The following is a 13,914-nucleotide window of genomic DNA, read 5'->3' as shown; positions in this document are numbered from 1 at the left end:
GATCTTCTTAAGCAATGTGTACAACTGAGCCAGTATGGTTGATAGATTTGGGAGAAATCACCCATAGTGGTTTATCATGCCTAAGAAGGCCTTTAGTTCTTTAGTGTTTCTTAGTGTAGGTGCCTCGCGAATAGCCTGGACCTTTTCTTCCACGGGATGCAGGCCCTGCGCGTTGACGTTATGGCCCAAGTAAACTACCTCTTTGGCTTGGAGAATATATTTTTCTTGTTTCAAGCGCAGCCCTGCTTGTGAGAAGCATTTCAGCATCTCCTCCAAATTAGCTAAGTGTTCTTCTTCAGTTCATCCGGTAACTAAGACATCATCCAGATAAATAATGACATGGGGCAGTCCCTGAAGCAGATTTTCCATGGTACGCTGGAAAATAGCACATGCTGATGAGACTCCAAAGGGTAGTTGAGTATATTGATACAATCGCAATGTGTATTAATGGGCACAAATTCCCTTGAGCCTTCTTCCAACTCCACCAGCTGGTAGACGTGGCTTATGTCAAGTTTTGAATACATGATGCCCCCTGACAATTTCGAATATAATTCATCAATCTTCAATATTGGGTGTCTATCAAGTTTGGCCACTCTGTTTACAGTTAACTTAGTCACCGCATAAGCGAACACTTTGGTCTGGCTTAGTACGGGTACTATGGGTGCCACCCACTTGGAAAATTACACCAGTTGTAAAATACCCAGCTTTCCAGCCTGTTTATCTTGATATCGACCTTGTCCCATAGATCATAAGGGACTGGCCTGGTTCTGATAAATCTGGGGGTTGCGTTAAAATCGAAGTGGATTTTGGCTTGTAGCCCACAAATCCTTCCTAGCTCATCACTGAAAATGGAAGCATACTTCTGTAACAATTCCTGTAAATTTCTCGTTCTGATTTGAAAAATCTTGGTCCATTGCAATTTAATCTTTCTGAGCCAGTTGCGACTAATTAAACTGGGGCCTGTCCCAGCTACTACTATAAGGGGTAAATTTGCAGACTGAATCGTATACTGCACCAGGACTTGACATATCCCTTTCACTCTTATTTCGTTGCCTGTTTATGTTTTTAATTTAGTGTCCGATTATTCCAAACTTAAAGGATGGACTTCTTTATTCAAGTGTCTGAACGTATGTTCTCCTATGACAGACATTGATGCCTCAGCATCGACCTCCATCTTGATGGGTTATTCATTGACTCTAATGATTACCTGGGTTGGCTCAGTTCAACCCACTTTCAGGTTGTGTAATGAATAGATGTCAGATTCTGCTTCCTCTGGTTCTTCAACGGGACAGATTTCATGATTTCTAACTTTGTTTTTAAAATGCTGTCTCAGCTTATCTTGACAGTGCCGCATTATGTGACCTTTGCAGTACCAAAACAAGCATTCAATATTTCTGAACTGTCGATTGGCTGCAGGCTTCCTGGATGCATTTCTCTCATTAATATCGTGGGTTTTCACTGCAGTTCTGTTGTTCTTCAATATAGTACATAATAGGTGTTCCCCACCTTTCTGTGGACTCTGATGTTTTCACACCTTTTGTTACCAGTCCTTCCCGCCCTACAAGATGGTAGGCACCATTTTGTGTATCTTTTATTGCCTCCAAGTCTCTAACAGCGCTCTCCATGACTGCGGCCAATTCTAATGCCTTACTGAAGTCTAGATTAGTTTCAGATAGCAATCGTTTTTGAATAGCATCATCCCCGATTCCGCATATCAATCGGTCTCTCAACATGTCATTAATTAAAGTTCCGAACTCATAATATTCCATTAATTCCCTTAAAGCAGCCTCATAGCCAGTGATTGTCTCTCCTGGAAGCCTAGTCCTCGAATTGAATTTAAAACTCTGCATAGCGACTGAGGGCTTTGGCTTCAGGTGGTTTTTGACAATATTTACTAACTTGTCAAAAATCTTCATATCGAGGGTGTGGGGTGATGTGAGGCTGCAGATCAGCCCATACATTTTGCTCCTGCATGTGGGCAAAAGAATCACCCTCTTCTCATCACCATCCCACCCCCCCGACCCCCCCCGCCGTGATGTCATTAGCGGGAGAGAAGAACGCTAGGCATTTGACCTAATGAAGCCAGTCATCGGAAACGGGGTTGAATGGTTCAAGATGCAAAAACCTACAGCACACTCAATGACTAAAGAGACTGCTCTTTCAAACAGCTTTCAAGGTAGTGGCGAAGTAACATAGCTGGCTTACTGCAGCTTTCTTGATTTCCATCAATTGACCCGACCTATCCTCGTCGACTGTTTTATGTTTTAGGTTATTAGGTTCACTTTGTCCAGCGAATGTTAGCTGCATCCTTGATATTAACACATTAGTTTGCTTGAAACAATATAGGTGGAGAGACTGATTAACTGAACAAACACTGGTAGTTTATTGGAACTAAGGACAGAGCACTAACGCTGTGTGTGCTTCTTCAATCATCTCCAGCTCTAGACTTCCAGTTACCCTAGAAGCCCCTGCTGTGTTGTGATTGGTCAATACAGTCACATGGTCAACTAACTATATTCTCTTACAGGTACATAGCACTCCACTTTATCACAACCAGTCTTATGCTGAGAATCATTTAGACACATACATGGAGCAGGGTTAAATTTTCACTTCTGCCATGCTTCCACCTTGAGGTAACCCACAGGCATCAGAATGGTTAGCTTATGTAACCATCCAGTTACATGTCACACAAGTGTAACCCTTAAAAGTCACAATCACCACATTCACGCATTTCAAAACCAACTGCTAACCAACGCACTCATTGTTTACTCACTAAGTGTTAGGGCACAAACAAGATTTCCAGTATTATCATCATTATTATTATTATTATTATTATCTAAGGTGAAAAACAAAGGCCCATAGTCTAAGGCATCACTACTAAATATTTGGGACTCAATTTCACATACCTTGGCAGTGGGCAGCAGTCCGAGCCGGAATTGTGTGGTCCACCTTTAAATCACGCCGCATGAAATGTGTAGAGGCCAATTAAGGGTCCTCCATCAAAAAGCCGGCCAACGGCAGCGAGAAATGGCCAGTAGCAGGTCTAATTAGCCACAAGGCCCAGAAGCAGTACACGGCCGCCCATTTAAAGGTGCCCTAGGCACTGAACTGTGACAGCTTCACCAGAGATCATTCTTCGGAGTTTTGGAATGTGTTGAAGAATTTGAATTCCTGTAAACTATTGAAGTAAGTGAGAGCTTGTTTATAAATGTGTATGATTATTCTCATCTGCATACTGTTGTTCAATGAGACATGATGCTTACATCTGCGCACGATCAGAGGCCAAACTCCAAGCCATCGTCAGCACCTTCACCGAGGTTTACAAGAGAATTGGCCTTACATTAAACATCCGTAAGACAAAGGTCCTCTACCAACCTGCTCCCTCCGCACCATGCTGCCCTGAGTTATCAAAATCTACAAAGAGGCCTGGACAAAGTGGATCACTTTCCATAACTTGGGACCTTACTGTCAACAAGGACAGACATCAACATCAAGGTTCAATGCCACCTTCAGTGTGCCAGTGCAGCCTTCGGCCGCCTGGGGAAGTGAGTGTTTGAAGATCTGGACCTCAAACCCAGCACTAAGCTCATGGTCCACAGAGCAGTAATGATACCCACCCCCCACATAGCTCAGAGACGTGTACTATATACAGCAGGCACCTTAAAACTCTGGAGAAACCAGCTTTTTCTCTCCATGTTCCTGAAAATCCATTGGCAGGATGGGCTCACCAATGTCAATGTTCTCGCTCAGGCCAACATCCCCAGCATGGAAGCACTGGCAACGCTTGATCAGCTCCGCTGGGTGGGCCACATCGTCCACATGCCTGAAACAAGACTTCTGAAACAAGCACTCTACTCGAAGCTTCAACATGGCAAGTGAGTGCCAGGAAGGCAGAGGAAATGTTTCAAGGGCACCCTCAAAGCCTCCTTGAAAAAGTGCAACTTCCCCACTGACATCTGGGAATCCTTAGCCCAAGACCGCCTGAAGTGGAGGGAAAGCATCTGGGAAGGAGCTGAACACCTCGAGTCTCATTGCCAAAGGCTACCTGAAGCCAAGCGCTAACAGCGAATGGAGCGCGTGGCAACCCAGACACCCCGCCCACCCATTCCCCCTGCCACCGTCTTCCCCACCTGTGACAGAGACTGTAGGCTACGCATTGGAATCTTCAGTCACCTGAGAACTCATTTTTAGCATTGAAGCAAGTCATCCTCAACCTGAAGGGGCTGCCTAAGAAGAAGAGAATTATTCTGCTAGTTTGGAAGCATTCAGGATTTTTGCCAGGGAAGAAATAACATTAGAATGCTGCTGACCCATTCCCCTGATGATTTGCAAGTGTTTCGGGAGATGTTGGGCTGAAGTTTACATTGAGAAAGTGGGGCTGCCATAATCCTGCTGATATGTTAAATCTGGTGTGATGGCATTGGGTTATAAACCTGATGTCCTCTCACCAGTCCACCGCAGGACGGTAGGTGGGTGGGCAGGCGCCAAAATCAATAGCCCGCTCACCATTTTAAAATTCCTAAATAACGTTTAGAATCCAGTTGACTTGGATAAAATGTTGCCTGCTCCATGATGTGGTGGGTGCACAAGAAATTAGGCTGGTGGGAGTTACTTTTTTTTCACGCACTGTTGAAAAGGAGGATATAAAGTCTGCAAGCGTAACTGTACCTGACTTTAGCTGAAGAGTCTGCTGAGACTTAGGTACTGCTACAAATTTTGCTTTTTCATATATTTTCATCTGCATCAGGGCAATTCTTCAGGGAAGGGGCCAAAAAGGAAGTGCTCTGGTCGTCATTGAGCACTGTACCATTTGTGATGTGAAACACTGTCCACTCTGGGAATTGCACATTCTGTTGGAGGCACCTTCTCCAGTGAGGACGAGAAGAAGGAAGAAACTGGCTACAGCCAGGTACGCGCCATGTGGTGCAGGGGGGGTTGTGCAACCTGCTGCAGAGGGGAGGCAACAGCGTGCAGGTAGAGATAGCTGAAGGCCCTACCCTGGCAGCTGAGTGTACAGGTTCAGAATGTCTTACCTTCAGATGATGGACTAACAGCGCCGCCAAAGACTTCATCTTTCAAGGGAGACTGTCACATGATCCCTCTGAGACAAGCTGTCGGGTGAGACAGCCTGAAATTGTGTGGGTGACCTCCCAGTGCCTGTAACCTTAAAAGTAACAGAGGGATTGAAATTCCTCACCTCCGGGTCATCCCAGGCCACATTCGGAGACCTCAGTGGAATCAACCAGCCTGCAGCCAATCACTGCATTAAGGTATTCACGGAGGCTTGCCCTTCAGCATATTTCTTTTACATCTGACAACACAGACCCAGAGGCTTTGCAACCATGGCTGGTTTCTCACAGGTACAAGGGGTAATCGACTGCACCATGTAGCCATAAAAGCACTAACAGGATAGCCAGAGGCATTCATACACTGAATCGGATATCACTCAATAAATGTCCGATTGTGTGCGATCTCAATCAAAGAATAATGCAGGTGTGTGCACCATCCCCAGGAAGTAACCATGATGCGTGCATCCTCAGATGCTCCGAAGCATCAGGATTATTTCCCAGGCAGGAAGCATTGGATGGCTGTCAGCTTGGCGACCAAGGATACCACTAAAAAGATGACTGATGACTCCAGTAAGAAGTCCACAGACTAATCGTAGTTTTAATGATAGCCATGCATCGACTGGAGCCATCATTGAGCAGACCATTGGTCTCCAGAGAGGGGAAACCCTGTCACAGGGAGAATTGATGGAAATGGCCCAGTCCTCTGATGAGGAGTCAGATGAAGAAGACAGTGATCCACAACAGGCAGCTGTGAAAGCCATTCCAGAGGAGGGTCTGGATGCCTGTGAGACAAGGGAAGCTCTGATACTTAGAAGATTCCAGTAGCTGTGCAACCCTAGCTCAGTTGCACCTTTCTGGCCCTTGGCACCTTCTCCTTATAGCTCCCTGCCAGAAACACCAGGGCTGTATAAGGGCAATTTGAGTCACCAAATAACGTTAAGCAGAGCGACCCACATAATCACCAACTCACTTAAGAGCATCAAAGAAATCCAAATCCAAACAGTCACACAGCGATAATGTAGTCGGATAATCAGTTGAAAAAAAATCATTAACGTACACAATACCTCTGAAAAAGAGACCAATTTCACAAATAAGAAAAGCATGCATGTTTGACTAATGTGACTTTTCTTGATTCTTTCTGGGTGCTAAGGGCTGATGCTCACTGCTTGCTGCCAGTTGTGTTGGAAACTGGCTGCTGACCCTTATGCCTTCTGCCTGGGATGACTTTAGCGACTGTCCTCTAGTCACCTGAGGCCACAAGGGCCCGGCACAGTAGGAGTCTTCTGCAGAATGGCAGTAAGCCCATCTGCTGCTGTGATACTCAAAGGAATCTGTGCCAAAGGCAGTGGGACAAAGGAGAGGGTGTCCCCGTCAGAAGTGCCCTGGCAGGTGCTCCTCACAATGGCATCAGCAGCTGCTCATCCACTGCCATGAGGTCCCTTTGGCCTCTCTGCTTTCCTGGGAGGGATCAAGATCTAGTTGTGGCTCCAGACTCTTTGTCCCCCTCTTGCCTGGGCTCTGGGCCCCAGATCTCAGAGACAAGGCGATGGAGTAGAGGTTATAATGTATACCCAGTGTCACATCAGTGATCTGCTGGGTTTGGCCCTCCGTGAAAGTCACCTGTCTGTCAATGGAGGAAACCATGGATTCCATAGAGTGAGTGATTACAATGCTCATGACCTGGTTGGACTCCTCCAACGTCCGTGCCAGAATGCACGGTGTGTCTCTGCTGCATCCCCATGCACCTTGTGCTGTTCATCCTGCATCTCCCACCTAATAGCTAGCTCCAGAGGCTCGTCAGCAGCTTAAAGCTCAGCACCTAGGTCGCCCCCAGCACTCCTCCAACTGCCAGAGGCCTGCTCCATCTCAGTCTCCAACTGCTTTTTGTGAAACTGTTATATGCTCTCACCAGTGTGCCTATCTATTACAGCCGAATTGTGCATACCCACGAGGTGCCTGTATTTGCACTGGTACTAGGTGCGGGACAAGGGTGTGACACTGCACACTCTGAGGCATCCTCTTCCTCCTTAGAGGTGAATGTCGGTCCCTCGGGGCTTTTCCCTGCAGCTGCCAATGTTGAACCTGTGGGGAAAACAAAAAGGAGAGTTAATGGCATCTTCATCCTTTGAGGCGAGGTTACTGAGACACAGGTCCCCATTGCAAATACTGGAACCACTGGGAGGTTTGAAACAGTGTTTGAACCTTAGAGCCTTAGAAGCACATATTCCTCACTTATGCCTGTAAGCCTCCAACATCAGAAACCATCAAAGCTACCTTCCTGCCAGCTTCGCCATCTTCAAGCACCCACACCTCCCCAGTCCCATCAGGACTATTTACTGTAATTATAAAAATGTGCTCTTGGAATCTCACCACCCAAGGGTCCTCTTTCTATCTCACCTCAGCCTATGGCCCAGCTCCATTCATTGGCAATGAGCTCTAGGGCCTCCTCCTCAAAGGGTGTCAGGACGGTTAAGTTCGGTACACCACCTCCAGTCCTGTTCCTCTCTCTGGAATTGAGTGCCCTATTCTCCTGCAACTAAAGAGAGAAATTGGAATGATGATGATCAGACCTTAAAATATGTGGCCATGATGTACTTTAGTCAGCTGCCCAACTCTCTTCACAATGCCCCCTGCCATGCAGAATGACATGTCAGCAATATAGGGCCTTACATACTTGGACAACACCGAAGCCAATGCCATAATTGACCCATATCACACCCTTCCATGTATATATTGCAGATCTCAAAAGGTTATTGAGCCTTTTGCGGCACTGCAGTCAAGTACACTGGACAACCGTAGGCTGCCCAATTTTTTTTGTTCTATTTATTCACGGAATGTGGGCATTGCTGGCTAGTCCAGCATTTATTGCCCATTCTTAATTGCCCTTGAGAAGGTGGTGGTACGCTGTCCTTTTGAAACGCTGCAGTCCATGTGGTGTAGGTACACCCACAGTGCTGTTAAGTAGGGAGTTCCAGGATTTTGACCCAGTGACAATGAAGGAACAGCAATATATTTCCAAGTCAGGATGGTGGGTGGCTTGGAGGGGAACTTCCAAGTCGTGGTATTCCGGTGTGTCTGTTGCCCTTGTCCTTCTAGATGGTAGTAGTTGTAGGCTTGAAAAGTGCTGCCTAAGGAGCCATGGTGAGTTTCTGCAGTGCATCTTGTAGATGGCACACACTGATGCTACTGTGCGTCAGTGGTGGAGGGAGTGAATGTTTGAAGGGTTCTCAAAATTCCCACATTTTTCATATCATCAACAACGATATGACTTTTGGACTTTTACCCGAAACCAGACAACAAGAGGAAACAGAATACTCATTCTTCCCTTTAAAACAATCAAAATGAAACTAAAGCCCATCAAAATCTTGCATAAATAATCGCTACTAACTACGGGGGCAGGAAGACAAAGATAAACATCATGCGAGCCCATTAAAAACAACGAGACAACAATCACCTGAGGAAGCCCACCAAAATCAAACAAAGAACTAACCTTGATTTGGATTGATATAAGAAATTCGAAAAAAAAAAACAGTATAACTGGGCCAGGAGATCGGAAGGGAACAGTTTTGGGCAGTGAGCAGTTTTGATAGCTGACATAGAAGGGTGAGCAGTTTTGAAAGCTGACACAGTTTTGAGCAGGGACACAGAAGGGTGAACAATTTTGAAAGCTGACACAGGGCAGTGAGCAGTTGGGAGCAGTTTTGCAGAGTTAAAATAGGGAGCTGAGCCTAGCAGAGGGAGGAGATCTGGAGGCTTGCAGGCCCACAGGCAACATCACGGTGAGGGGCACGGGGTGGCAGGCTCAATCGAAGACAACAAGGCTGCAATCGCAGCCCTCCACGAAGATCGACCACCCACAACCGCGCCCTCTACCCAACTGAAGAACCTTCGCAGATTCCACAGACTGGGACCACGTGGGGACGGCAGGCCCCAGAAGACACAAAAACCATACCCCTAACTGCAACCGGCTTACCTGGTTGGATTTCGAACTGTCAAGGAACCCTGGTTGGTAAGCATGATCCCTGATTTCTCCTAGTTCAATTTAGTTAGGTTTTGGGGGTGGGACAAGGGTAAGGGGTTTAGTAGCATGATTTTCCCTCGTTATGCCATGTGTTCCCCATTCTTAACTAAGTGTACTTTGTAAATCTGTATAATCTCAGTGTAATCCTAATGTTATAAGTTCATTTGTGACTTCAATAAACTCAGTTTCTCTTGCACCAAAACCAGTTGTCTGCTGCACTTTGTCACAACCCCCAAATAAGTCCAAGGTCTAGAACCCAGGGAATGATTCGTATCACTCAGAAGTCAGAGGTGAAGCTGACACACACACACACCACCGCCCCCTACAGTTTGTAGATGGGGTGCCAATCAAGCAGATTGCTTATTCCTGGATGGTGTCAAGCTTCTTGTGTATTGTGGGAGCTGCACTCATCCAGGCAACTGGAGAGTATTCTATAATACTCTTGACTTGTGCCTTGTAGATGGTGGAGAGGCTTTGGGGAGTCAGGAGGTGAATTACTCATCGCAGGATTCTTAGCCTCTGACCTACTCTTGTAGTCAGATTATTTATATGGCTAGTCCAGTTCAGTTTCTGGTCAATAGCAACCCCAGGATGTTGACAGTGGGGGATTCAGCGATGGTAATGCCATTGAATGTCCAGGGGCGATGGTTGGATCCTCTCTTGTTGGAAATAATCATTGCCTGCAACATGTATGGTGCGAATGTTACTTGCCACTTGTCAACCCAAGCCTGGATATTGTCCAGGTCTTACTGCATTTGGGCATGGACTGCTTCAGTATCTGAAGAGTCACAAATGGTGCTGAACATTGTGCAATCATCAGCAAACATCTCCACTTCTGACCTTATGATTGAAGGAAGGTCATTGATGAAGCAGCTGAAAATGGTTAGGCCTATGGAACTCCTGCAGTGATGCCCTGGAGCTGAGATAATTGACCTCCAACAACCACAACCATCTTCCTTTGTGCTAGGTATGACTCCAACCAGTGGAGAGTTTCCCCCTATTCCCATTGACTTCAGTTTTGCTAGGGCTCCTTGATGCCACACTCAGTCAAATGCTGACTTAATGTCAAGGGCAGTCACTCTCACCTCACCTCTAGAATTCAGCTCTTTTGTCCACGTTTGAACCAAGACTGTAATGAGGTCAGAAGCTGACTGACCCTGGTGGAACCCAAACTGAGCGTCAGTGAGCAGGCTATTGCTAAGTAAGTGCCCCTTGGTAGCACTGTTGATGACCCCTTCCATCACTTTACTGATAATGGAGTGTAGACTGATGGGGCGGTAATTTGCTGGGTTGGATTTGTCCTGCTTTTTGTGTACAGGACATACCTGGGTAATTTTCCATATTGCTGGGTAGATGCCTGTGTTGTAGTTGTACTGGAACAGCTTGGCTGGGAGTGTGGAGAGCTCTGGAGCACAAGTCTTCAGTACTATTTCTGGAATATTGTCAGGGCTCATAGCCTTTGCAGTATCCAGTGCCTTCAGCTATTTATTGATATCACGTGCAGTGAATCGAATTGGCTGAAGACTGGCATCTGTGATGCAGGGGACCGCTGGAGGAGGCTGAGATGGATCATCCACTCGGCACTTCTGGTTGAAGATTGTTGCAAATACTTCAGCCTTATCTTAAGGTTCTCCATCATTGATGATGAGGATATTTGTGGGGGCTTCTCCTCCAGTGAGTTGTTTAATTGTCCACCACTATTCACGACTGGATGTGGGAGGACTGCAGAGTTTAGATCTGTTCTATTGGTTGTCAAATCGCTTAGCTCTGGCTATCACTTGCTGCTTATGCTGTTTGCCACATAAGTAGTCCTGTGTTATAGCTTCACCAGGTTGACACCTCATTTTTTTTTAGGTATGTCTGGTGCTGCTCCTGGCATGCCCTCCTGCAATCTTCGTTGAACCAGGGTTGAATCCCTGGCTTGGTGGTCATGGTAGAGTGGGGGATATGCAGGGCCATGGGGTTGCAGATTGTGGTTGAGTACAACTCTGCTGCTGCTGATGTCCCACAGCACCTCATGGCTGACTAGTCTTGAGTTGCTAGTTCTGTTCGAAATCTATCCCATTTAGCATGGTGGTAGTGTCACACAACACAACAGAGGGTATCCTCAATGTGAAGACAGGACTTGGTCTCCACAAGGACTGTGCGGTGGTCAATCCTAACAATGCTGTCATGGACAGATGCATCTGCGGTAGGCAGATTGATGAGGATGAGTTCAAGAATGTTTCTCCTTCTTGTTGGTTCCCTTACCGCCTGCCGCAGACCCAGCCTAGCAGCTATGCCATTTAGGACTTGGCCAGCTCGGTTTGTGGTAGTGCTGATTCATCAGCAGGGGTGGGGGGTGGGGAGCAGCGTGTATGTGGTAATCGGCAGGGATTTCCTTGACCATGTTTGACCTGATGCCATGAGATTTCATGGGGGCCAGTGCCAATGTTGAGGACTCCCAAGGCAACTCTGGCACCTGCCCATTTAACTTAGTATGGTGCACCTGTGCGATGAAGTCAGGTTTGTGATCTGACACCATCACGTCAGCTTTAACGCATTGGCGGGACATGGCAGTCCCGCTTTTCCAATGTAAAATTCACCCCTTGAATTTCTTTCACTCATATTTACACCAGGGTGTTAAAAATACTTGGTTTCAATGGATTATTCCTGATTGACTTAGAAACACTGGTGCTGGAAATGTTCTTGGGCCTTCTCCCTCTCTATTACTGTAACTTCAGGAAATGCACCATTTATGTGTATAAATATGATTTCCACCAAACTTCCAGCAAGGTTTCAGTGGCAGAGCAGAAACTAAGGAAACTCTTGGCATGGGTTTTTGTTTCTTCGACCACTGTTTCCTGAGCTACTCACAAGGCTAGGATAGGCAAAATCACCATCCACTCCACAAGCAATCAGGCAAAGCTGCAAAATCAGCTTTGACGGACTGGATACTGTCTCCTGATGGCTGAAAACTATCTCGCCCACCAGGTACAGTTTTCTCAACACTCTAATGGCCAGGGTTCCCAGGGAGGACAAAGAAAACATTTCAAAGACACTCTGAAGCTCCCCTTGAAGCACAACAGCATTGACATTAGTGACTGGGACGAGAGTGCTACTGATTGTTCAGAATGGCAACAATGTGTCCATCAAGCCGCATCACACTTAGAGTCACGGCATCTTAATGATGAAGCAGGGTGAAGTCAGAGAAGGAAAGAAAAGGAAGCAAATCCTGCACTCTGGATCCCATTAACTCATGGGACATCCTGCCCCATGCAGCCAAAGATCTGCAGGTTAAGAACTGGCCTGTTCAGTCACTTAGGGACATAGGAAGCAGGAGTAGAAATAGGCCATTCATGAGCCTGCTCCGCCATTCAAAGAGATCATGGCTGATCTTCTATCTCAATGCCATTTTCCTGTATTGTCTCCATATCTCTTGATGTCTTTACTATTTAGAAATGTATTGATCTCTGTCTTGAACAACATACTCAATGACTGAGCCCCTGGGGTAAAAAATTCCAAAGGTTTACCACCATCTGAGTGAAGAAATTCCTTCGCATCTCAGTCCTAAATGGGGTCTATCTCTTTTTCTGATACTGTTTCCTGGTTCTAGACCCCTCAGCCAGGTGAAACATCCTTCCTGCATCTACCTTGTTGACCCTGTAAGAATTTTGCATGTTCCACTGAGATCGCCTTTCATTCCTCTAAACTCTAGAAAATAAAGGCCCACCCTCCTCAATCTCTCCTCATATATAAGTTCCATCATCCCAGGAATCAGTGTGATGAAATTTTGTTGCAGCCCCTCTATGGCAAGTATGCGCTTCCTTAGATAAGGAGACCAAGACTGTACACAATACTCGAGGTGTGGTCTCACCAAGGATCTATACAATTGCAGCAAGGCATCTTTAATCCGGTACTCAAATCCTCTTATAATATAGGCCAACATGCCATTTGCCTTCCTAATTGCTTGCTGCACCTGCATGTTGGCTTTCAGTGACTCATGAACAAGGGTAACCATCACTTAGATGCTCCTTAGATCCACCTTTGGGATGTATCTGTTCTGCCTTGCTGGTAGATCTCTGCACCCTGATGTTAGGTTCTACAGTGGGCTGGCAGATGACATTCATCAACTTGTGGTTGTACAGTCAAAGGTACTTGAGTCATTGGCATGTTAAAGTAATATACCTGCACGGTAGCCCCTCAGTTCTGATGTGAACAACCTGTTACTCCAGGCTGTTGCTGCCGTCAGGACATTGCTGCTATGTGGACACGTTTATCAAAATCCATCTGGTTTAAATATTGCAATGAAGGACATCAACACTTCCCAATCTATCACCATTTCCAAAATACTTTGCATCTCTGTTTTTCCGAACAAAGTGGATAACTTCACATTTTTTCACAATATATTCCACCTGTTATGCTCTTGCCCACTCACTTAGTCCATCTAAATCCTTCTAAAGCTCTAAGCATTCTCGTAACAATTCACATTCCCACCTAGTTTTGTGTCACAGAATCACAAAATGACACAGTGCAGAAGAGGCCCTTTGGCCCATCAAGTCTGCACTGACATGTGAGGAACACCTGACCTACCTACCTAATCCCGTTTACCAGCACTTGGCCTTGAATGTTATGATGTGCCAAGTGCTCATCCAGGTACTTTTTAAAGGATATGAGGCAACCTGCTTCCACCACCCTCCCAGGCAGCACATTCCAGCCTGACACCACCCTCTGGGTAAAAAAGTTTTCCTCACATCCCCCCTAAACCTCCTGCTTCTCACCTTGAACTTATGTCCCCTCGTGACTGACCCTTCAACATAGGGGAACAGCTGCTCCCTATCCACC

At 46.2% G+C, this 13,914-nt stretch overlaps 1 non-coding gene across 1 annotated transcript; it reads left to right on the top strand.

Annotated features, from left to right (window-relative positions):
- The first annotated feature begins 13,094 nt into the window (after positions 1–13,094).
- LOC121277538 lies at positions 13,095–13,344 on the top strand. Its single transcript, XR_005942909.1, has one exon. It is a non-coding gene; the product is annotated as a small nucleolar RNA SNORA53 (small nucleolar RNA).
- Positions 13,345–13,914: the final 570 nt, after the last annotated feature.

Source organism: Carcharodon carcharias, chromosome 4 (assembly GCF_017639515.1).
Source record: "Carcharodon carcharias isolate sCarCar2 chromosome 4, sCarCar2.pri, whole genome shotgun sequence".
NCBI lineage: Eukaryota > Metazoa > Chordata > Chondrichthyes > Lamniformes > Lamnidae > Carcharodon > Carcharodon carcharias.
Note: the sequence above shows the minus strand (reverse complement) of the source record. Positions and strands in the feature narration are given on the sequence as shown.